Here is a 27312-nt window from a genome sequence, read left to right as displayed (position 1 = left end):
ACTAAGTTTCAGGTTATGAGGGTTGTGGTTGAGTGAGAGCATTTGAGGGGGGGAGAGAATGGAATTATGTTGAGAGCTGATTTCATGTCTGATGGAGTCAATTTTGTTAATGAAGTGACTGGCAAAGTCTTGAGCTGACAGAGAAGTTGTATTAGGAAGTGGGGGAGGGCGGAGGAGAGTATTGAAAGTGGAGAACAGACGTTTTAGGTTTGAAGAAAGATTAGAGGTAAGAGTAGAGAAGTAGTGTTGCTTGTGGAGATTAAGGGCAGAATAGTAGGAGTTCAAGATGAATTTGTAATGAAGAAAATCAGCTGAACTCCGTGATTTTCTCCAATGCCATTCAGCAGTACGGGGACATCTGCGTAGGTACCGTGTCAGAGGAGTATGCCAGGGCTGGGGATGAGTGTGTGATTTCCGAGCAATGGTAAGAGGGGCGAGATTATCAATTAGACACTGTTGACCACCCTCTTTTGCTCTAAACCCTCCAATCCTTCGGCATCTGTGACACAGCCCTTTCGTGGCTCTCTTCCTACCTGTCAAACCGTACCTTCAGTGTAGCCTTCTCTGGGGCCTCCTCTGCCCCGTCACCACTTTCTGTCGGAGTACCGCAAGGCTCTGTCCTCGGTCCCCTTCTCTTCTCAATCTATATGTCATCACTAGGTTCCCTAATTAAGTCCCACGGTTTCCAATATCATTTGTATGCCGATGACACCCAAATCTACTTCTGTGCACCAGAACTATCTCCTTCCGTGCTAACCCGTGTCACTAACTGTCTTTCTCACATCTCTTCCTGGATGTCCTCTCACTACCTCAAGCTAAATCTCTCCAAAACTAAGCTCCTCATTTTCCCTCCTTCTTCCAAAATCTCCACCCCCAATATCTCTATAACTGTCGACAACTCCATCATTACCCCTACCCCGCATGCCCGATGTCTCGGGGTCACATTTGACTCAGATCTTTCCTTCACTCCTCACATTCAGTCCTTGGCTTCAGCCTGCCGCTTCCACCTTAAAAACATCTCTAAAATTAGACACTTCCTTACACAACACACAACTAAGATCTTAATCCACTCTCTCATTCTTTCCCGCCTTGATTACTGCAACTCTGTCCTCTCTGGTCTCCCCACCTGCCGCCTAGCTCCTTTACAATCCATAATGAATGCCTCTGCCAGACTCATCTTCCTTACACGTCGCTCTTCATCTGCTGCGCCTCTCTGCCAATCCCTTCACTGGCTTCCTCTTGCCTCTAGGATCAAACACAAAACTCTCACTCTTACATACAAAGCCCTCAACTGCACTGCTCCCCCCTACATCTCAGACCTTGTCTCCAGATACTCTCCCTCCCGTCCCCTTCGCTCTGCTCATGACCTCCTACTCTCCTCCTCTCTTGTCACCTCATCACACTCCCGTTTACAGGACTTCTCCAGACTGGCTCCCATCTTGTGGAACTCTCTGCCTCGCTCCACAAGACTCTCTTCTAGTTTTAAAAGCTTCAAGTGCTCCCTAAAGACTCTACTGTTCAGGGACGCATACAACCTACGCTAACAATTCCTAATACCAGCTCCTCTCCTCCACTGCAATCCCCTGAACCCTCTTAGCATGTAAGCCTAAAAGTCCAGCTGTTTGTAGATCACCTTCTTAAGAGATGACTGCAACAGTGCAACTCTTGGCAGGGCCCTCTACCCTATAATTGTTTTGTTGTACTCCCCCTTTGCTTATAGCGCTGCGGAATCTGTTGGCGCTCTACAAATAACCAATAATAATAATAAATAATAATAATCAAGGACGGATATAAGGGTGGAATTATAGTGGCAGATAGATTGTTCAGGGCAGGAAAAGGGGGAGAAGGATGAGAGGAGCGGTTTAAGGGAATTAGCAAGTTGTTGCTGATGTAAAGACAAAATGCTTCTGTGAAGTTTGGTGTGAAGAGTAGAAGGAGGGAGAGTTATAGGAAGGGATAATATGTTGCAAGTAAGGAGATGGTGGTCAGAAAGAGGAAAAGGGGAGTTTGAGAAGTTTGAGAGAGTGCATCGGTAGCTAAAGATCAGGTCAAGAGAGTGACCGTCTTTGTGAGTGGGAGAATCCATCCATTGTGACAGACCGAAAGAGGAAGTGAGTTGCAGAAGTTGTTTAGCGGATGAGGCAGTAGGATTGTTAAGGGGGATGTTGAAGTCGCCTAGAATGAGGGCAGGGGTGTCTGAGGAAAGGAAATAGGGTAGCCAGGCAGCCAAGTGATCTAGAAAGCTGTTTTCCAGAAGGCTACCTGTAGTAAGTTAGAGGGCAGTTGTTGCAGCTGAGTGGAAAAGTCTGTGTATTTTCTCTGAGTTTGGGAGAGGATGTGTTGGAAATCAAACTGTAGTAAGTTAGAGGGCAATTGTTGCAGCTGAGTGGAAAAGTCTGTGTATTTTCTCTGAGTTTGGGAGAGGATGTGTTGGAAATCAAACTGTAGTAAGTTAGAGAGCAGTTGTTGCAGCTGAGTGGAAAAGTCTGTGTATTTTCTCTGAGTTTGGGAGAGGATATATATATATTAAAAAAAAATAATATATAACAGAGCACAAAAATTATATCTATTGGGCATAAAATAGGATATAAAAAGTGCTAAAATTGAAGCCCAAAAACAATGAAGATGTAGATCTATTTTCTTATATGAAAGTTTGCTGAAGAGGGGCGTTAACAAAGCTACTAGGAAGGCTGTATACGGTAAATATTTCTATTGGTTTATATATGATTGACATGGAGAATAGTTGCTTATTTTTAGTGATAAATAAGGAGAAGATACTAATCCGACTGGAGAAATTTATCATTATTTCTCCTCCGCTCTCCTATGGAGAAAAAAACTACTTTTTTATGATAAATACGGGCGCACATGTGCGTCTCTCCATAGGCGAGCTGCGGAGAACTGATAGGAGAACAGAAAGGAGAATTCCCCAAATGAATGATAAATCAAGCCCAAAATGTGCCTTTCTAAAATTATTTAAGGGACCTCAGAGTACTGACAAAACTTTTTAGATAATCTCACCAGGGTGGAGAGCTTTAGATTATTGTGCCCTTTATGTTTAACCCAGATAAAGAGGTTAAACAAATAGTTAAAGCCCAGTCCACCTGGGGATTGGTGGTTTATGAAACTGTAGCTCTTTAGCTCACCAGACAAGTCATCACAAGCAAAACATTGGTTAGATAGAGTCATTCATGCACAAATGACATACTATACAGAATGTCCCTTTAAGCAGTAATCCTAAATATAAATGTCTGTTAAATTTTTGAATGATTTTAAATTAAGAAAAAGTACAGTGTAAAATAATTATTACAAATTAAAAATGATATGTTTTGTAACTGCAGCATTTACATTTTATCTAGCAAAATACAGAAGATCAGAACAACAGTATTGTTAAAAAATATTCTAGGGACCAATGCAATTTAGAGACCTAAAAAAATGGTATTACATATATAAAAAATGTATTGCCCCTTATTCTAATGTTATATGGCTAGTGAAAACACTTGTTTTAAAACAATATTCCTTTGTGTAAATAAATATTTCTATAAGTATATATAATTATGTGGCCAAAACTCCTATAGAATACCTCATTTTGAATATTTATTAATAGCCATATTTTGCATATTTACTATTCCTGTACCTGCTCCTGAACGCAGGCACATTTGTATTAGTTCTATGGATGTGCAATAGAGATCACTCATCCAAAAAATAAATGCAAGTGCAAAAAGACCAAATATTGAATGCAAGCACAGGGTAGACTGCTTATGTAATGGTCTGTTCCACTATTGCTTGGCACTGTCTCTAAATGAGGGTGACGCCAGAAATCATATCACCAGCTTCTTGGTGAGCATGGGTAGGAGCCATGCATGCTATTTTCCTACCTAGGTAGTTTACTGTTTTATTACTCATATAATGAGTCCAACAGTGGGCTTGGAAAAGACTGTTGGAATAAATGCTTGCAAAAAGAAGACAGAATGGAAAATGGAAGGTAATGGATGATTTATTGTATTTGGCTTATACTTTCATAGTTACCAACTGTCCAGTTTTTCCCAGGACAGTCCCATTTTTTGTCCCTAGTTCAATTCAGTCTGTATTTAGTTTATGAATATTGTGTGCAGTGCAGTACTCCCACCACAGAGGGCGCTGTGGCTTTAGTCTCAATGTTTATAGTATGTTTTTTTTCTGCAGTTTGTGTGGGTTTTGTTAGACTGTAGTTTAGCACTGTGGGGTCAAGTAAGGGGAAGAAATGGAATGTGATATATAATTGCCAGGGTAGGGTTCAAAGGGTGATGAAGCCAGGCAGCTCAATAGTGTTGCACAATTTGGAAAATGTGTAATTTCCCCCATGTATATACTGAGGCTTTGTTTAGCAAAAACTTAAAGGGAAAGTCAAGGCAAAATGAAACTTTCATGATTGAGATGCAATTTTAAACAACTAGCATCAACTTCGCTTTGTTCTCTTGGTATTCTTTGTTGAAAGCTAAACCTAGGTAGGCTCATATGCTAATTTCTTAGACTTTGAAGGCCACCACTAATCTGAATGCATTTTGACAGTTTTCACTACTAGAGGGTGTTAGTTCATGTGTGTCATATAGATAACATTGAGCTCACGCACGTGACATTACCTAGGAGCTAGCACTGATTGGCTAAAATGCAAGTTAGTCAATAGAACTGAAATAAGGGGGCAGTTTGCAGAGGCTTAGATACAAGATAATCACAGAGGTAAATCTTGTATTATTATAACTGTGTTGGTTATGCAAAACTGGGGAATGGGTAATAAACGGATTATCTATCTTTTTAAGCAACAAACATTCTGGTGTTGACTGTCCCTTTAAATTCTGCAAAGTGATTAAATGCATAATTAAAGTCACTTCCAGAGCAGCAATGCACTGCTGGGAGCTAGCTAAACACATCTAGTGACCCAATGACAAAAGACAAATGTCTGTAGCCACCAATCAACAGCTAGCTCCCAGTAGTGCTTTGCTGCTGACAAGGATTGGTACATATCCTTTTTAACAAAGTTACCCAAGGGAACAAAGTAGAAGTGAATTTAGCAATAACATGCTCTGACTGAACCAAGAACGTTTAATTTAATCTTTCCATTCACTTTAAGCAATTAGTATGGCTAAATTATACTACGGCTAAATTATACTACTAGAATTTTATGAGTAAGATTTATCATTGAAGTTCTCCTATTTTTGTGACTAAAAACGTGCACGCAATTTAATGCCCCTATTTATTATTCTAAAATGCACAAAAAAAGTGCTATTTCGGCTGTAAAATTCTCCTACTTGGTTTGTTTTTGCCTAGGTTTATATGAGCACCAAAAAAGGGTTAAATAAGATCACTGCAATCATATTTTCTATTGTACGCCTTGCTAAATCAACTAGTTACTCATTTATCTTTTTTTCTTTTGTGCCTACAGCGGACTTAAAGTTCTCCTTCAAATGCTGTATTAAAGTTCTCCATAAGTACTGTGGAGAACAGCAATAGAAATCAATTACCATATAAGAAAAAAGACTTGGTGCTGCTGCACAATGTGAATATAACATTGTACAGTACCTACTCTGCAGTAAAGAATTTAAGACAGAAATATGAGGCTTTATGATTTAATTTTTTTTATACACATAATTTTTTTTATACACATAATTTTTTTTATATTATCTTATGTTCTGTGAAAAAAACATAATTTATGTAAGAACTTACCTGATAAATTAATTTCTTTCCTGGTGGCGAGAGTCCACGATTTGTTACATATGGGATATACATTCCCACCAGGAGGAGGCAAAGTTTCCCAAACCTCAAAGCCTATAAATACCCCACCCACCTCACTTATATCTCAGTTTAGCGTATAGCCAAGAAGTAAGGTGAGGTGTAAAAAAGGAGTAAGAAAAAGCTATAAAAAAGGAACAGGAAAAAGATGCGTACTGTTAAAAACAACCCATAACAGGGAGAGGACCGTGTGGACTCTCGCCACCATGAAATAAATTAATTTATCAGGTAAGTTCTTACATAAATTATGTTTTCTTTCATATAGGTGGCGAGAGTCCACGATTTGTTACATCTTTGGAACAGGTCCTAAATTACACAAATTACAAAATTCCCACCTACGCATCAAAACAAAATCCAATTGCACGCTTACTGCAGTCCACTCTTTCAAATACTTGGGTATGTTGTTAGACCCTAATCTATCTTTTGGCCTCCACATAGAAAAACTTGTATCTAAACTTTATCCAAAATAAGGTGTCCTGTACAGAAAAAAATCTTGCCTCAGCCCTACAGTAAAGGAAAAGATTGTACAGCAAATGCTGATGCCTATCATGGATTACGGGGACGTAGTATACGCACCTGCACCGCAAACTCACCTTAATAAACTTAATACATTGTATAACTCGTTCTGCCGCTTTGTGCTACAAAGTAACTACAAGACCCACCATTGTGATATGCTAAAAGAACTAAACTGGCTGATGCTGGAATCCAGACGCACCCTCCATCTTTCCTGCCTTGTGTTTAAGAGCCTTTCTGAGAAGCTCCCACCCTACCTGAGCAGAATGCTCTCCCCAACTATTCCCACCTCATATAACCTTCGATCCAGTACCAGCACATTATTTAGCTTGACTCAATACAAAAAGAAAGCAGCTCGATCCTCCTTTTCCTACAGAGCGCCACAATTATGGAACGACCTCCCGCACACTTTCAAACCTTCCCCAAGCCTAATATCCTTTAAGAGATCCCTCTCTACATATCTCAAAACAGAATGCACCTGTCATGGTTGATTATATATTTCCTACCTGTTCTATGTTAAATGTTTGCATATATTGTGTATTATTATTGTTTTTGAATTTTATTGTACCCTATTGTATCAATGCAATGTTTTGTGGACCCAGGACATACTTGAAAACGAGAGAAATCTCAATGTATCCTTCCTGGTAAAATATTTTATAAATAAATAAATAAATAAATAAATATGGGATATAATACCCAAGATGTGGTAGACCACGAGTAACAATATAAAAAGGTAGAGATAAAATATAAACAGCTTTTTTAGCTGAAAATAATATCCAAATTAAAGTCTTTTAATAACTAGAAAACATTTTTTATAGGCAACAGAATTAACGAGTGACCACTGCCTGAAGAACCTTTCTACCAAAAGCCGCTTCTAAAGAGGCAAAAACATCAAAATGGTAAAATTTGGTTAAAGTATGCAAAGAAGACCAAGTGGCTGCTTTGCTTATTTGATTAACTGCAACTGATATTGTAGAATGAGCAGAAATTCTCTGAGGCGGAGACTGACCCGCTTCTAAATAAGCTTTGTGAATCAGAAGTTTAACTAAGAGGCTTAAGAAATAGCAGAAGCTTTCTGACCCTTCCGTGAACCAGTAAAATTGACAAACAAACTAGAAGTCTTTCTGAAATCTTTAGTGGCAGCAACATAATATTTCAACATCCAAAGAATGTAAAGATTGTTCTGCATCATTTTTAGGATTAGGACACAAAGAGGTAACAACAATTTCCCTGTTAATGTTGTTATAATTAACAACCTTTGGCAAGAATTTTAAAGTAGTCCGCAAAACTGCTTTGTCTTGATGAAAAATCGAGTAAGGTGTTTCACAAGAAAGGGCGAATAATTCTGAAACTCTTCTAGCAGAAGAGATAGCTAAAAGAAACAGAACTTTCCAAGAAAGTAGTTTAATGTCTAAAGAATGCATAGGCTCAAAAGGAGGAGCATGTAAAGACTGTAATACTAGATCGATACTCCATGGAGGAGAGATTTAATTACAGGTTTTATTCTAGATAATGCCTGAACAAAACAATGAATGTCTAGAAGATGAGCAATCTTTTGGTGAAACATGACAGAAAGGGCAGAAATCTGTCCTTTCAAAGTACTGGCAGATAAGTAGCTGGACATCCGAACTAGATCTACATACCAGATCCTGAGAGGCCATGCAGGAGCTATCAGAAGTACAGATGATTGTTCCATCTGGATTTTATAAATCACTCTGGGTAGTAGAACTAGTGGAGGAAATATATAAGCATATTGGAATGACCAAGGGACTGCTAGAGCATCAGTCATTACTGCCTGAGGATCCCTTGACCTTGCAATGTAACTGCAAAGTTTCTTGTTCCGACAAGAGGCCATTAGATGTATTTGTGGACTATTCCCCCAGGTGAAGTGACTGATGACTGAGATAATCTGCCTCCCAGTTGTCCACACCTGGGATGTAAATCGCAGTGATGAGACAGGAATTGGTTTCTGCCCAAGAAAGTATCCTGGATACTTCTTTCATGGCTAGGTAACTTTGAGTTCCCCTTTGATGATTGACATATGCCACGGTTGTGATATTGTCTGTTTGAAAACGAAGGTAAGGTTCGTCCTTCAAAAGAGGCCAAGCTTGAAGAGCTTGAAAAGAGCATGGAGTTCTAAGATATTGATTGAAATCTTTGTTTCCTGAATATTCCAAACTCCCTGTGCAGTCCGGGACCGCCATACTGCTCCCCAACCTGTAAGACTTGCATCTGTTGTAATCACAGACCAGGTTGGGCGATCAAATGAGGCCCCCTGAAGCAACTGGTGGTCTAACCACCATGTCAGAGAAAAACGAGTGTTGGGATCCAACAATATTAGTTGTGATATTTGAGTATAATCCTTGCACCATTGGCGTAGCATGCAAAGTTGAAGAGGCCTCATATGAAAATGAGCAAAGGGGATCACGTCCGATGCTGCAATCATAAGGCTTAACACCTCCATGCACATAACCACTCAAGGGCATGATAGAGATTGATGGTTCAGATAAGCAGAAACTAACTTTATTTGTCTCTTTTCTGTTAGAGAAAGAGTCATGGACACTGAGTCTATTTGGAATCCCAAATAAGTGAACTTTGTCTGAGGTTTAGAAAATTGATCTTCCAACCATGATTTTGAAGAAACAACAATAGTTGAGTTGTGTGAGATTCTGCTAAATGAAAAGATTGAGCTAGAACCAAGATATCGTCCAAATAAGGATACACCGCAATACCCTGCTCTCTGATTACAGATAGAAGGGCACCGAGAATCTTTGAAAATATTCTTGGTGCTGTTGCTAGGCCAAACGGAAAAGCAACAAACTGAAAATGTCATGAATTCTCCGTTCATCGCCGTGTCACCGCGGCTCCCGGAGCTTCTCAGTGTGGATGACGTCACGTCGCTTAGCAACGTGACGCATCCTCTGACACACCCCTCTGTATTCGTCACCGCTCCTGCCTTTAAACTCCGGCGGGAGATCATACTCGGGGCCTGTTTGTTTGATTCCCCGGCATCTGTGAGTACTTGAATATATTGCTTCTCTTGTGTACCGACTTCTGCCTGCCTGACCTAGCTCTTGTCTAATCCCTTCTACTGTTGTTTGAATACCGACTCCTGCCTGCCTGACCAAGCTTTTGCCTTACCCTATTACTGTTATTTGGATATCGACTACTGCCTGCCTGACCTAGCTTTTGCCTGATCTCTGCTTCTGATTTTTGGATACCAACTTCTGCCTGCCTGACCTTGCTTATGCCTTATCCTTAAACCTTCTCTTGGATATATGTCTTTTTGTTTGTTACAAGCCTGCTTAAAGGGACATTTACTTTTACAAGCTGCAAAAGAGAACTTTGTCTTTTTGTTTGTTACAAGCCTGCTTAAAGGGACATTTACTTTTACAAGCTGCAAAAGAGAACTTTGTCTTTTTGTTTGTTACAAACCTGCTTAAAGGGACATTTACTTTTACAAGCTGCAAAAGAGAACTTTGTCTTTTTGTTTGTTACAAACCTGCTTAAAGGGACATTTACTTTTACAAGCTGCAAAAGAGAACTTTGTCTTTTTGTTTGTTACAAGCCTGCTTAAAGGGACATTTACTTTTACAAGCTGCAAAAGAGAACTTTGTCTTTTTGTTTGTTACAAACCTGCTTAAAGGGACATTTACTTTTACAAGCTGCAAAAGAGAACTTTGTCTTTTTGTTTGTTACAAGCCTGCTTAAAGGAACAATTATTATTTCTTGAAACCTATCTTGTCTGTTTCCTGAGTGGGTCACGTCCTGGTTATTTCTCAGTGTGCTAGCGTGTGTTTTTCTATTCACACTAGCAGTTGGGTTACACCCCGGACTGATTCCTATACGGCTGACATTACAAACAGGCCAAAAAAATGGACCCCACTGAATTATCCATGGCCGTGGCCCACCAGGGACAGTTACTAGGATCTCATGCCACTCACTTACAATCCCTGGACACTAAACTTGATCAAATAACTGCTTTATTACAAAATTTGGTTGCTACTACACCTCCCAATCCTAATGAGGCATTACCCCCTTCGATTTCAAACAACCAGTCTCAGGTACAACTGAGTCCCAGGATACCCCTTCCAGATAAATATGATGGGAATCCTGAAGAATGTAGGGGCTTTCTCAATCAATGTCGTCTCCATTTCCGAAATAGCCCTACTCTGTTTGCTACTCCCTCTTCTAGAATAACATTTCTTATATCCTTAATGAAAGGAAAAGCTTTGGCTTGGGTATCACCTTTGCTTGAAAAGAATGACCCTATACTTCTGGATGTTGATACTTTTCTCTCTGTATTTTCAAATGTATTTGATAAACCTGGAAGGTCATCCGCTGCTGAAGCTACTCTCTTGGATTTACGTCAAGGTAGTCAACCAGTTTCTCAATATGCAATTGAGTTCCGCACCCTGGCCTCTGAAACTACCTGGAATCAGGGAGCTCTTAGAGCCGCTTTTCGTAAAGGACTTTCGGAGCGTCTCAAGGATGAATTGGTGTATCGGGAGCTTCCAGAATCCTTGGAAGCCTTAATAAATCTTTGTATCAGTCTCGACGCCAGATTTCGTGAACGCCAACAAGAAAAGGATAGAACACAGAGGTCATCATCTCGAACTCCTTTTCGTTTGGCTCCTCGTTTTTCTAATCCAGTCACTCCTGCCTCTCCTACTCCAGATCAGGCTGAACCTATGGAAGTGGGAAGTATAAAATTAACAGAGACTGAACGCTTGAGAAGACGTTCTCTTGGCTTGTGTTTGTACTGTGGCCTTAAAGGGCATTTATTAAGGGATTGTCCTACCAGGCCAGTAAAAGCCAGGGCTTAACTCTAGTCCAGGGAACTGGGTTAAGCCAAAACAGTAGTCATTCCCTATACAAGAAACTTTTTGTTCCAGTAACCCTTCAAACCGGACATAGTAAGATTCATACCCAAGCTCTTATCGACTCTGGTGCTGGAGGAGTGTTCATTGATTCCACATTCGTCTCTACTCACTCTATACCTTTACTAAAGAAAGAGTATTCAATTTCAGTTTCTACGGTCAGTGGAGATCCATTGGGTTCCGGATACATTCAGTTTGCTACTCAACCTTTACTTCTCACTGTAGGAATACTTCATTCCGAGACAATCTGTTTCGATGTCATTCCCACTCCTCAATTTCCCATTATCTTGGGACTACCCTGGCTCCAAGTGCATAATCCTACTTTTTCTTGGACTTGTGGCGAACTCACCTCCTGGGGATCTACATGCCTGACTAAATGTCTTCAAAAGATCACCAAGTTACCACTCACTATTGCTCTCACAATCGAAACTCCCGATTCTCTACCTATGCCTTATCATGACTTTGTGGATGTTTTCTCCAAAAAGGAAGCTGAACGTCTTCCTCCTCACCGCCCTTTTGATTGCCCCATTGATCTTCTTCCTGGGGCTACCTATCCTCGAGGCAAGACATATCCACTTTCTAAACCTGAAAACGTGGCTTTGGAAGAATATATTAAGGACAATCTGGCTAGAGGATTTATTCGACCCTCCTCTTCCCCTGTAGGGGCTGGTTTCTTTTTTGTAGGAAAGAAGGATGGTGGATTACGACCCTGTATTGATTACAGAGGATTAAATCAGATTACCATCAAGAACAGTTATCCTCTACCCCTTATTCCTGAACTTTTTACTTATCTTCAGGGAGCTACTATATTTACTAAACTTGATCTACGTGGTGCATACAATCTTATCCGTATACGACAAGGAGATGAATGGAAGACTGCTTTTAACACTCGATTTGGGCATTACGAGTATTTGGTCATGCCTTTTGGGCTATGCAATGCTCCAGCGGTTTTTCAACATTTTGTGAACGAGATCTTTCGTGATTTTTTGAATATTTTTGTCATCATATACCTTGACGATATCTTGATTTTTTCTCAAAGTCACCAAGATCATGTGCACCACGTCAGGAAAGTACTTCAACGTTTAAGAGATTACCATCTGTTTGCTAAACTGGAGAAATGTTCTTTCCATCAAAAATCCATACCCTTTCTGGGTTATGTAATATCGGCATCTGGATTTGAAATGGATCCTACTAAACTTTCTGCCATCTTGGAGTGGCCTAGACCTGATTCTCTGAAGGCTTTGCAACGTTTTCTGGGCTTCGCCAACTATTACAGGAAGTTCATCAAGAATTTTGCTACTATTCCTTCTCCCCTTACTTCTCTCACTAGAAAGGGGCAAAATTGCAAAAAGTGGCCTCCTGAGGCTATAGAGGCTTTTGAGTCTCTCAAAGAAGCTTTTTCTTCTGCACCTATTCTCCGTCACCCAAATCCAGATTTTCAATTTATCCTGGAAGTTGATGCTTCTTCTGTTGCTGCTGGAGCTGTTCTCTCTCAACGAATACCAGAGACTGGAATGATTCATCCTGTTGGATTTTTCTCTAAAAAATTCACTCCTTCTGAATTTAACTATGACGTAGGCAATAAAGAGTTGCTTGCCATTAAAATGGCCTTGGACGAATGGAGGCATTGGCTGGAGGGTACTTCTTTGCCGTTTACCATACTCACTGATCATAAAAACCTTCTTTATCTCCAAACGGCCAAACGATTGAATTCCAGGCAAGCACGCTGGTCGTTATTTTTCTCCCGGTTTCACTATAATTTGTCTTACATACCTGGTTCAAAAAATATTAAGGCAGACGCCCTTTCCAGACAATTTCAAGATACCCCAATTCCTGAATCTGGTACCATTCTCCAACCTCATGAAGTCATAGCCCAGCTAACAACTTCTTGGTTACAAGAATTACAGTCCGCTCAAAGGAATCTTCCCTTGTCCTGTAAACCTCCTGATGGTTTACTCTTTGTTCCTGAACGCCTTCGTTCCAAGCTTCTATTTTGGGCTCATGATAGTCCCCTTTCTGGACATCCTGGTATCAGTATCACCATTCGAAATCTCAAACAGCATGTCTGGTGGCCTACTCTCTCTCAAGATGTTAAAGATTACGTCTCAGTATGCACACAATGTGCCATAAATAAGACTCCTCACCAACTTCCTTCTGGGTTGCTCCAACCGTTGCCCATACCGCATCAGCCTTGGACGCATATATCCATGGACTTCATTACCGACCTTCCTTTGTCATCTGGAAACAACACTATTTGGGTAGTGGTCGACAGGTTCACTAAGACTGCTCATTTTGTTCCCTTACCAGGATTACCGTCTGCTAAAAGACTTTCTGAACTTTTTATTTTGCATATTGTAAGAATCCATGGATTTCCTCTGGATATTGTTTCAGATAGAGGGGTACAGTTCGTTTCCCGATTTTGGAGGTCACTTTGTAAACATTTTGGAACTTCAATTTCCCTGTCTACTTCTCATCATCCACAATCTAACGGCCAGACTGAAAGGGTAAATCAGTGTCTTGAAACATATCTCAGACATTATGTGGATCATTTTCACTCTAACTGGACTTTTTACCTTCCTTTGGCTGAATTGGCTCATAACGCCCGGTATAATTCCTCCCTTCAGACATCTCCTTTTCAGGCGGCTTACGGATTTCAGCCCAGAACATTTCCTTTGCATACTTCTTCCACAGAAAATCCTGCTTCTGATCTTTCTGCCCGAAGATTAACCCGACATTGGCGAAGAATACATCGTATCCTCTCTGTAACTTCTAAACGTTACAAGTTCTTTTCAGATCTTCGACGGAAGAAGGCTCCCAAGTATCGTCCTGGCGATAAAGTTTGGATTTCCTCTCGTTTTCTTCGCCTGAAACAACCTTCTACCAAACTGGGACCACGATACGTGGGTCCTTTCCGAATACTGGGTCAAGTGTGTTCCACTGCTTACCGAGTGGCTTTACCTAAGACTCTCAAAGTCCATCCGGTATTCCACGTTTCTCTTCTAAAACCCATGATGTCCAACAGGTATTCTAAACCCCTTTCTAAACCTCCACCTCTGTTTGTCCATGGACATCCTGAGTTTGAGATCAGTCATATTCTGGATTCCAAACTCCGTGGCAAGAAATTGTATTATCTCATTCATTGGAGAGGTTATCCAGTCACGGAACGTTCCTGGGAGCCAGCTCATCAAGTAAATGCTCCTGCTTTAATAAAGGCCTTCCACAAGTCTCATCCTGCTAAACCTGGTCCTATTCCCCGGAGGGGTTCTTGAGGAGGGGGGTGCTGTCATGAATTCTCCGTTCATCGCCGTGTCACCGCGGCTCCCGGAGCTTCTCAGTGTGGATGACGTCACGTCGCTTAGCAACGTGACGCATCCTCTGACACACCCCTCTGTATTCGTCACCGCTCCTGCCTTTAAACTCCGGCGGGAGATCATACTCGGGGCCTGTTTGTTTGATTCCCCGGCATCTGTGAGTACTTGAATATATTGCTTCTCTTGTGTACCGACTTCTGCCTGCCTGACCTAGCTCTTGTCTAATCCCTTCTACTGTTGTTTGAATACCGACTCCTGCCTGCCTGACCAAGCTTTTGCCTTACCCTATTACTGTTATTTGGATATCGACTACTGCCTGCCTGACCTAGCTTTTGCCTGATCTCTGCTTCTGATTTTTGGATACCAACTTCTGCCTGCCTGACCTTGCTTATGCCTTATCCTTAAACCTTCTCTTGGATATATGTCTTTTTGTTTGTTACAAGCCTGCTTAAAGGGACATTTACTTTTACAAGCTGCAAAAGAGAACTTTGTCTTTTTGTTTGTTACAAGCCTGCTTAAAGGGACATTTACTTTTACAAGCTGCAAAAGAGAACTTTGTCTTTTTGTTTGTTACAAACCTGCTTAAAGGGACATTTACTTTTACAAGCTGCAAAAGAGAACTTTGTCTTTTTGTTTGTTACAAACCTGCTTAAAGGGACATTTACTTTTACAAGCTGCAAAAGAGAACTTTGTCTTTTTGTTTGTTACAAGCCTGCTTAAAGGGACATTTACTTTTACAAGCTGCAAAAGAGAACTTTGTCTTTTTGTTTGTTACAAACCTGCTTAAAGGGACATTTACTTTTACAAGCTGCAAAAGAGAACTTTGTCTTTTTGTTTGTTACAAGCCTGCTTAAAGGAACAATTATTATTTCTTGAAACCTATCTTGTCTGTTTCCTGAGTGGGTCACGTCCTGGTTATTTCTCAGTGTGCTAGCGTGTGTTTTTCTATTCACACTAGCAGTTGGGTTACACCCCGGACTGATTCCTATACGGCTGACAGAAAATGCTTTTCTAGAAAAGAGAATCTCAGAAATTGAAAATGGTCTAGATGAATAGGGATGTGAAGATAAGCATCCTGTAAGTCTATTTTGAACATATAATGAACTTGCTGAACTAAAGGTAGAATAGTCCTTATAGTTCCCATCTTGAAAGTTGGAATTCTTACAAATTTGTTTATTGTTTTCAGATCCAAGATTGGTCTGAAAGAATTCTCCTTTTTTGGTACAATGAATAGATTTGAGTAAAAACCCTTTCCTTGTTCCTGTAGAGGAACTGGGACAATCTGTCAGAGTTTTTTCCCTGTTGTGTTTGCCATGTGCTGCTGGCAGCCATTTTACTCACCTCTCTTCCTGACTCTGGTGCATTGTGGGGGATGCTGCTCATTTCCTGCACTTCCTTTTATGGCCAGGCTGGTGTGCATCATCTGTGTGAGACAGGATGCAGTCTCAGAATTGTGATGTCATCCCGTTCATGGCGAATTATGGGTTTCAACCATCCTTGTTGCCCGATTCATTCATGTCTCAGGGTATTCCGGCTTTGGAGGAGCATCTCCGGCAACTCCGTTCCATGTGGGTGCAGATTCAGGATTGCCTTCATTGTTCTATGCAGCTCCAAAACTTCCAGGCTGATCGTAGGCGTCTGCCTGCGCCTTCCTACCAGGTTGGTGAGAGAGTTTGACTGTCCTCCCGCAACTTGAACCTTTGTGTGCCTTCCAATAAATTGGCTCCCGGTTATGTTGGTCCTTTTTGAATACTCCGACGGGTCAATCCTGTGGCCTACGCTCTTGACCTTCCTCCTGCAATGCGCATCTCCAATGTTTTTCATGTCTCCCTCTTGAAACCATTGGTTTGTAATCGGTTTACCACTGTGTTGCCTCGTCCCCGTCCTATCTTTGTTGACAACCATGAGGAGTATGAGGTCAGCAGCATTATTGACTCTTGTATATCCAGGGGCTGTGTACAGTATTTGGTTCACTGGAGGGGCTACGGTCCAGAGGAGCATTCTTGGGTTCCCTCCTCTGATATTCATGCTCCCGCCCTCCTCCGTGCCTTCCATGCCCGTTTCCCCAATAAGCCTTTTGTCCTCCCGTGGGGGAGGGGTCGTTGAGGGGAGGGTACTGTCAGGGTTTTTTCCCTGTTGTGTTTGCCGTGTGCTGCTGGCAGCCATTTTACTCACCTCTCTTCCTGACTCTGGTGCATTGTGGGGGATGCTGCTCATTTCCTGCACTTCCTTTTATGACCAGGCTGGTGTGCATCATATGTGTGAGACAGGATGCAGTCTCAAAATTGTGATGTCATCACTTATTATTTAAAGGGCCTCTGTTCAGTATGCTTTGCCTTTGCGTTTTCTCAGAACTGTTTGTGAGATTTCCTGTGTATTACCTGGCTGTCTGATGTCCTTCCTGGTTCCTGATCCCTGGCTTGTTCCTGACTCTGCTGTTTTCCTTGTTCCTGATTCCGGCTCGTCTGACTATTCGCTTTGGCTCCTGACTCGGCTCGTCTGACTACCAGCTCTGGTTTTGACTCCTGGCTTGTTATTTGACTTGTAGACTTTTTATTATTTTTTGTTATTACTAAAGGTGTGATTATTTTTGCACTTCTCGTCTCAGTCTGATTCCTGGCTTCCTGACACAATCAATCCCATCATTGCTATATGTGAGACACGTTAGAAAAGCCTGAGCTTTCAATGGATGTTTTGGAACATGAGTTAAATAAAACCGTCCCCTTGGGGGTTTAATTTTGAAACCAATTCGATATCCCTGAGAAATTATATTCTGAATCCAGGAATTTTGGACAGATTCTGACCAAATTTTCTAAAAAAGTTTGTTTTTTTTAAATTTATATTTTATTGAGGATAAATCATACATATAAACTCAGGTAGAGCGCAGTACCTTCAACTATTAAGGATTACAATACAGATACAATGAGTTATACCACAATCATCATATGCCTCTATACAAACATATTATACCTAGATAGCAAGCTGGGCACAATGTATAAATTATACAAGCTGGAAATATTTCACCTCAGGTGTTGGGTGTATTATACAAATCCTGTGGAAGACCTAGGGTAATATTACAGAATGCAGAGGTGATCCTGTGCTCAATTACAACAACCTCATTTTTCATTTATGTATGAACTTGATTTCGTTCCATCTGATATGGTTAAATTAGTTAAATAAAAAGTGAAACACATAACATAAACACTGGTGAGCTTGGGTAATAAAACAATAAGTAAGTTATACCTTCTCATTCAGGACCCCAAAAAGGTTTGGGTATATACGCTCAATTCAATTCCTTACTGCTATTAGCTAGGGAGTCAGCTGCAGACCAATTTAAATATGTAGAGAAAACACTGTCTAGAGTATATAGGGGTAGGGGCTTGAGGATGGGAAGCTGTATCTAATTCAATATAGAGAAACTCATAGCAAATTACAATTTACTCTATCTACAGAGGGCACTGTAAATGTTAAGATAGATATGGTGGTGGACCGTATCTCCCTACCTGCTGTATGTATACAGATATTCTGACAAGCAATCGTTATCAGGGAGAGACTAAAACTTAAGGAACAGTATACATCATGTAAAGAGTATCATGCGAGTTACGTCAGTTTATGTGCTATAGGGTACTGTTAATGCTGTAGGGTAGGAGATGGGAAAGAGAAGTACACAAAACAACATAGCGGAATGACTTTCAAGTGACAATCAATCAACTTACTTGAGGGCCTAGGGAATGTCTACTAATACATAACTGAAATCGTAAACATGGTGCTTACTTAAGAAATTCTACAAATATTTACACTGAACATAGAAGTGGACATAAGTCATGGAAGTGCATGGAGTGAGAAAGACAGTTTGCGGTTAAATCTGCAGCATCCTTTGACCTTTAAAATGACCAGTCCACATACAGCCTAAGTCATAGTTCTTAACCAATACCCAATCTCAGTGTCTCTCCAGTCTTTGCTGCTAAATGGAGCTGAGACCTGCCGGACAAATCATCTGGGGTTCCGTGACTACCTGATGCACGATAGGAGGTTTGCCGGTCAATCAGGAGTTCCACTTGAATAGAAAGTAAGGCTTCCATCCCACTCCCTCCTACAGCCTTGTAGCCTCCTCCGGTGTTGTCCCCTTGTGCTGTTGAGAGATATGTTGTCAAACCGAAGGATGTCAGACTTACCAGGCGGAAATTTTCAGCTCTCACCTCTGAGCCAGTAACACGGACCAGCCTCTCCCCCTGCACTGCCACTGGGCACCGCAGCTGTCGATTCCAATCTGCCCGCTGGCCTGTCACGTCATTGCTGGTTAAGATCAGGAGCAAAGGAGGTAAGCTGCAGCTCATTTTCTGAACATCTGACCCCACTTCTTGCCATTCACATAGTTCAGGAGTCTGACTACCCCGTTCCTCAGATCCGAGAGCTGGGCTGTGCGGACCGGTTATAAGAGCTTGTCGGGAGGTGTAATCACTGGTCCCTGCCAGCACCTCAGAAGTATAGCATGGAGAGTCGAGTATCAGGGGTCGTTCTGCACTTAAAGTGAATGTCAATTTTATCCTCATGTAAGCCTGCTAAGCGTTCATCTATGGTATACAATTAAAATCATTATGTTTTTTTTTTAATCCGAATTACGATTTTATCATAAATTATAAATAAATAATTCTACCGTTTATTTCCAAGCTCCTCCCAGAGCTGACTTCCTTCTTCTATATGTCTGACGTATACAGCGGTCCCACCCGCTCTATACATATGTGTCAAGCGCACCCCTGAGAGAGAGAGAGTGGTCCTGCGCATGCGCAACAGCAGATCTCAATGCCACTTACTTTCAGCGATCGAAGGAGCAGTCATATATTTTTCATTAGCAGCGGCATTGAGCATGCGCGAATCGTGGACACGCATCTAGGTTCCATCCGATGAATAGGGATTAGCGCATGCGCACAATACTAACGTGACGTAGGAGGAAAGGGGATGAATCCCACGGGGTATGAAATGTGATTAGACAGAATAATCTGAGAAATCTGTCACTCAAAACTGAGCTATAGCGGGCGGAGATGCAGCGTGAATAGAGATAGACTTCAAAGTTCAAATTTGTGAGTACTATTCTGTTTTATAAAGGAATGATGAATGAAAGTCTAGTTATTTTTAGAATATGTTTCATGTGGCGTGACCGATTGCAGTTAACTTTACATTCACTTTAACTTAGTGGTAGTTACAGCATGTGCTGTTGATAGCTGAAGCACTGACCTAAGTTCACTTTCCAACTGATCGAGATGTTGCGTAAGTGTTGTCAGAACCAGTAGGTCCCATGTTCCCACGGCCACCATTATGTCCAATTTTCAAACCACTTCACTATTAGAGATGTTGTAATCTGCAATACAGCAACCGCGTTATAGACACAGTTAAGGCCCCTGATCGTATGCTTTGATCAATTTCTGTAAGCTATTTGGAGCGTTGTGATATGTCTCTGTGGTTATGAATAAACCAAGTAGAGCAGCACTATTCACTGCTTGTAACCCAAGATCTATCCAGTCTTGGGGGGGAGATATATGCGGCAGCCCTAGCTACGCAGGTGAACAGATGCACGACACAGGCCTCACTGTCTTGCAGTCCGTCTCCTCGTTGCTTAGCTGAAGAGCATAGGAAGGATCATCTTTGCGAGATAAGTTCAGCAACTCTCCCAGAGCTTTTCAGGAGAATTAAGTTCAAAACTCTGTAGTAGAAATCCGATTTTGAAGGAAAATATTCTTTAAAATCTAGTGAGAGTCAGGAGCTACTCTAAAACATGACCTTCCGCAACAGCTGTAGGCTCCGCCCCCTCTAAAAAAGTTTTAATCTGCCCCCTACCAGAAGAACTGGATTGGGGGTCGCACCTTCATGCTGTTTTCTGGACAGGATTAGGTTTCTTGAATTGTTTAGGTTTATTCCAGTTGAAAGAAGGTCTCCAGTTAGAGCCAGGGGCTTTTGGAGAGGGCTTCTGATCTTTGTTTAGAAAAGAACAAAAATGATTTGGAGCCTTGAACTTCCCTTTAGATCTATAATCTTGAGGCAAAAAAACTGACTTACCTCCAGTAATAGAAGAAATTATAGAATCTAATTGTGAACCAAATATAGTCTTACCCTGAAAAGAAAGAGATAGTAATTTCATTTTAGAAACCATATCAGCATTCCAAGTTTTAAGCCATAAAGCTCTTCTTGAAAGAATAGCTAAGGACATAGTTTTAACATTGATTTTGATAATGTCAAATACTGCATCGCAAATTAAAAGATTTGCCTCTTGTAGTAAATGAAGAATATTACAACATGCTGGGTCTGAAGAAAATTGCTGAGCAAGATTAGAAAGCCATAAGGGAGATGCGGCGGCTACATCAGCAGTAGATATAGTTGGCCTAAGGACATAACCAGTATGTAAATAAGATCTTCTTAAAAAAGATTCAAGCTTCCTATCTAAAGGATCTTTAAAACAAGTACTATCCTCTAAGGCAATCGTAGTACGCTTAGCCAGAGAAGAAATAGCCCCGTCTACTTTAGGGATAGTCTCTCATACCTCTAAATTAGCAACAGGTAAAGGATACAATTTTTTAAACCTTGAAGAAGGGTTAAAAGAAGTACCAGGTTTAGACCATTCTTTAGAAATAATATTAGAGACTGCAGTAGGAACAGGAAATATTTCTGGAATAACAATGTTAGACTTAAAAAAAGATTTTAACTTGTTACAAGGAATATCCTCAGAAGTTTTAACTTTCTCAATTCCTAAAGTGACTAAAACTTCTTTTAAAAGAGAATAAATATGTCCAATTTTAAACAAAAAAGGAGATTTATCTGGTTCAGTATCAGATGAGGGAGTCTCAGTATTAGTGGAATCATCATAATAAGAAGATATGTCAGTATTAGTGTGATCAGTACATACATTAGTAGAGGAAGGTAAAACACGGGCTGATCTCTTACGCTTATTTGAAGGCCAATTTCCGGTCAGAGCCTCTGAATTGAAGCAGCAATAAAAGTCTTCATTGCTGGGGGTACACCATCTGCATCCATCTGTGAATGTGGAACAGAAGGAGTATTTGAAACCATAGATACATCATTAGGACGTGATAAAAACACTATACACGAGTCACACAAATTCGCTGAAGATGGAACTTCAGAAGTTTTACAAAACACATACTTAGCTTTGGTAGAAGTGTGTTCAACAGACTCTAGTCCTATGGTAATTTCAGGGACAGAAGCAGAAAGTTCCATTATGGCATAGAAACAAAAAAAGAAAAAAATGTCAAAATAATTTAAAAAATTTATATAAAAATTCCTTTGCTTAAAAGAGCTTTGTGGATTGGAAAAGTCTTTGCAAAAATAAATAACAGTTATAAAAACAATTATTTATAGAACTTTAAGTATATATGAAGTGAAACAACATAACGCCACTATATTAAATTGAGGCGTCTAAGCTATGCACAGAGCGATTATTTAAACAAAAAAAGGGTGCCAAAATCAGCTGCAAAAAATGCGCCAAAAAATGGTACAACGACGTCACAGGGGGCGGGTTAGAAAAGAAACACTACACGGTGGCGCGTTTGCTCAAATTTAACAAGCCGGCAAAGGAAAGATCCATAACGGACCGTAAGTAACATTGCATAGAAGCGGTAATATAATATTTATAAAGCTCTATATCAATCCTCTAAAGCGCAAATATATAAATGAAGTGGAAAATAAACACTGTCCCTGGGCTGCAAAATTTAAAGATATAAAGCAAAAAAACTTCTTTTAAAAAGTGCCCAAAAATAGCTAGGAGTGTCTTAAAAAGAAAATATACTTACCGTAATTGTGGCAGACACTCGTCCACTGAAATGCAGACAGGCCAAACCAGTACTGAAACATATCAGCAGAGGTACAAATATGGGAGTATGTTGAACTGCATAGGGAGACAAGAGATGAATCTCTGCGACCGGTTTACAGGTAGCCTATTTAAAAGGTTTTAACAGAGGTAAGAACATGGCAACCGTAGGCAAACTCCCCTTACTTTCCTCTTACAAACATAGTACTTTGAGGGAAAAAATGGACCTCAATATGCACTGAAGCACCTATCAAATGAAGCACATCATACTCTGAACCACCGCCAAAGGAGGCAAAGTTTAAACTGAGATATGAGTGAGGTGGGTGGGGTATTTATAGGCTTTGAGGAATGTATATCCCATATGTAACAAATCGTGGACTCTCGCCACCTATATGAAAAAAACTATTTTTTTATTTAAGAAAAAGAATCTTTGTAAAATAAATATATTTTATATACGATTATGGTGTCCTTTTTTATTGAACAATTTTACACTTTACAAATATACATTTTAGTTCTTTTGAGTATTTCCGTGAACACGAGACAACAGGAGAATTTGCTTATTTTCAATGATAAATGAAGCGCATATACTAGAGAGAAATTTATCATTACATCCCCTACGCTCGCCTTTTGAAAAGCGCAAACAAATACTATAATTTTTTTTATATAAATTTGGCCGCACATATGCGTGTCTCTAAAAGTGCGCATAGGAGAATTCTGCTTTATAAATCTTGCTCTATGTGCTTGTTTTGGGGGTCGATCTGAGTAGGCGGAGCTATTCTAATTGTAAATAGGCGTGGCTTTGCTGCAAAGTGTCCCTGGGATTTTTTTTCAAATATTGGCAACTATGTACTTTGCAAAGGTTAAAAAAACAACATTTTTTATGTTCATTTAAAGGGTGGAACTATCTATCTATCTATCTATCTATCTATCTATCTATCTATCTATATATCTATATCTATATATATATATACTGTATATATATATATATATATATATATATATACAGTATATAGCAGTAGATTGTTGTCATTATACATGCAAATTAGTGCAAAGCTATGGATTATTTTCCAAATGTCTCTTTTTGATCTGACACATATCTTTGATGGACAATTAAAAAAAGAAACCATTACTAATTACTGTATAATACCGTGAAAAAAATCCTTATAATAATTATTTTTCAAGGTTAGGATTGAGGATTAATTACATTTATTTAAAGCCTGGACTATATTTTTATGTACCTTATAGGGTTTTCTATTAAAGAACATCAAACTATTAAAATGTGCATATTAATTAAAGAGAACCAATTCCTTATTTTAAAAATAGGTTGTTTTTTTTTATGAAAAAGGTGCTGTTAATGCTGTTTATTTTATTATTAAAAGAGATATGGTACTCAAAAACGTCCTGTTCCATCCAATTAGTATTAATGTCTTGGGACACAAGAATGCACTTCCTGTTAGGTCACACTGCATTTAAACTGTTTTTAGCAATATAAAAAAATCAGTGCGCTAACAGTGTGTATATCCGAACTACAAAAGTTCCTATTAATCACACAAAAAAACTCCTATTACAGAGTGTAGTGAATATTATTAACGTGTATATAAGTGTATGCAAAAACCAGTGTGATGGATATAGGTTAACCCAACTTGCAACAATATTAAGGTGATATAAACATTTGCATTATAAATACAAGTGTATAATGGCAGAAAGTGACAAACATATGTGATAAACAAAGATAATGTCCAAAGTTAGTGTCAATCTGGAGTATATTACACTCTCTCCCAAACTGCTGATAAACGGTTAAATGATCGGTGGCAGGCAGCTTCTTCAAAACTCTTGTTGGTGGCCCAAGATGAACGAATCTACAGAAAATGATAAAAACAAAGAAGGCGCCACCATAGTGCGATGTCAGAGGTAAAAACACGCCAGCCCAGCAGATATTAAACTACATACAGGGTTTCAGACACTTGAGAAGTGTCACAAGCGCGTCCTGGACTCTTAGGAGTCGTCCAGCTAACTCACACTCCTGCAGTCTCGATATCTGATAGTTATCAACGACCAAAGTCTTAGACTGGAAGGAAGACAGCATCTCTGTCGGATATCGAGACTGCAGGAGCGTGAGTTAGCTGGACGACTCCTAAGAGTGCAGGACACGCTTGTGACACTTCTCAAGTGTCTGAAACCCTGTAAGTAGTTTAATATCTGCTGGGCTGGCATGTTTTTACCTCTGACATCGCACTATGGTGGCGCCTTCTTTGTTTATATCATTTTCTTTAAACTGTTTTTGCTTTACTTTTTTTTACTTAACTGCTGTTCTTTCAGTTACATCAGGGATTGCCAATTAGTGGCTATTGGGCCACATTTCGCCCACTGCACTGGCCCCTGTGAAAAGATAAACTAAGAATGTGTGCTTTAGGGACATCTAGTGGGTGGCCACAAGAACCCTCCAAAGTGAAAAACAGCAGACAGGGGTACCCTGCAACCGATAGGAAAGTCAGAATTAAACTAGTATGATTCAGACAGAGCATGCCATTTAAAGACACTCTTAAATTCACTTCTATTTTTAATTGTGCTTCACTTGTTATCCCTTTTTGAAAAATAATACGCTCATATCCTACATCAGTGGGAGCTAGCTGCTGATTGGTGCCTGCATATATTTGTCTCTTGTGATTGGCTAACTAGATGTGTTCAGCTAGCTGCCAGTAGTGCAATGCTGTTCCTTCAGCAAAGGATAGCAAGATAATGAAGAAAATTTGATAATAGAAGTAAATTGGAAAGTTGTTTAAAATTGTATGTTCTATCCAAAGCATGACATTTTTGGGGGGTTTCCTGTCCCTTTAATAAAATCTGACCCTGTGTTACTGGACATGTTTAGGAAATAAACTATTATTTGTGTGTTTAATAGCCAAAAATGTATATGCAGCTCTTATGGCTTCTAAAATATTGATCTCCTTGTCTTAGGAAGTCGGCCATCACTGATTTGCATGATAGAACAATTTAGGGGAAAAAATAGCGTTCCCCTTTAAGCCCTTCCCACCCGAGCTTATTTGTCTGCATCGGAACTAAGTTCTGATGTAAACAAATAAGTAAAAAATGATTGTTCATACGATCGCATGATTTCAATGATGGGATTGTGTCAGGCAGGGGTGCCAATAACGCAAGGCACGCCCTCCAGCCCACGTCACGATCCTACTGAGGAAACGCCTTTGGCTTCAGTACAGCCAAACGGCGATTATATGCTATGCAGTCCTAATGGCTTTAAAGCCCAGTGCGGTTAGGATGGCATAGAACGTCATAAGGTCATTAAGGGGTTAAGCTAACAGGAAGTGCATGTTTGTGTACAACTGGACCTGCTAAGTTACACCTGAATTTTAATACTGTATATATATATATATATATATTAAATGGCTGTCTTTAATTAGTTGAACACTGAACACATCTAGTTAGCCAATCACAAGAGACTCCTACTAGTGTAGGCTATGTGCGTATTGTTTTTCAACAAGGGATACCAAGAGAACGAAGCACATTTTAAAAATAAGTAAATTTAAAAGTGTCTTAAAATGACATACTCTAATTGAATCATGCAAGTTTAATTTTGACTTTCCTATCCCTTTAATGTAGTGTAAAAGTTTTGAAACTCTTCCTTGCTGTCCTTTCTGCAGATTTCCCGGCCCAACCCCACCCACACTACACCTAGCCCTAGCCATGGAACACCTGTGATTCCATCCCTACCGCTGTGTCTTCCTCCCACAGTCCTGGAAGGAGTCTGTGAAATGTTGGGAGGTATAATATAAGATGAGAAGCTTTTATATAAAAAGGAAACAATATGGCAGCACTCACTTCTTTTTGAGACTAAAACTGTATATTTATTGCTTCAATATTTAAACTTCAATTTAAAAAATCTATCTATTATTATCAGGCTTTATTTAGTGTTCATGTCCATTTAAAGGGACAGTAAACACCTTGTATTACAATACATTTCTATTGTGTTTCTATAGAATAACATATCAGACAAGTCTTAACATTTTTAAAACATATCAACATCCTTTTTACTGCAATTAGTTTTCAATAGCCAATCTCTACCCAACCATTTGACTTATTTGAAGAAGCCAATCCGGGCTTTAGTCCAGGGAAAACAAGGCTTGTCACAGTCATCAAGTTAGTATAAAGTAAATTGTTTGCAGTTATTACCAAGTTAAAGCCAGCTGGGGAAAGATATGTTGCAGAGTTAGGGGCCTAATTACTAACGTGCGAGCGGACATGATCCGATATTGCGGATCATGTCCTCTGCACATCGATGAATGCCGACAGCGTACGCCAATCGGCCGCTAGCAGGGGGTGTCAATCAACCCGATCGTATTAGATCGGGTTGATTTCACGCAATGTCTGTCCGCCTCCTCAGAGCAGGCGGACAGATTATGGAGCAGCGGTCTTTAGACCCCTGCTTTATAACTGGTGTTTCTGGCGCTTGCCAGAAACATGGCCCTTCAAGCTCCGTTCGGAGCTTGATAAATGGACCCCTTAGCCTTGAGAAGTTAGCAGGGTGCTTTTCAAGTTCAGAGAATTAGAAATTGCTTAATTTTCAGAGCTAAGTTACAGGAAAATGTGACAAAATAAATAATGAAAATATATCGCTATGCATAACCAGTGTTCTCCACAGAAAATTGTGCCAGCCTGGCGGGTTATGAAGTAGCTGGATGGGGGCAGTGTAATACTTTCTAATATTAAAACATTTTCTGCTATCCAAAAAAACAAATTTATTGCATAATTAAACGTAAATGCATTTAATGATAATTGTGAGCAGTAAAAATGTTTAATATTAGCTCATTTTAGCCGGGTGGTCAGTAAAATCAGCCAAGTGTTGCAACCATTATAAATGTCCTGGAGAGAACACTGCAGAACTAAACAGTTTATATAACATTTATATAAAAAGGAGTTTATTATCCCTTTATCTTCAGCTTTTGTTTTGCAAGAAACATAGAAAGAAATGCAATTCTATGTAATTACCTTATCACAAGTTGATCCTTTT

Source organism: Bombina bombina, chromosome 5, assembly GCF_027579735.1.
Source record: "Bombina bombina isolate aBomBom1 chromosome 5, aBomBom1.pri, whole genome shotgun sequence".
NCBI classification, from domain to species: domain Eukaryota; kingdom Metazoa; phylum Chordata; class Amphibia; order Anura; family Bombinatoridae; genus Bombina; species Bombina bombina.
This window is presented reverse-complemented; position numbering follows the sequence as displayed.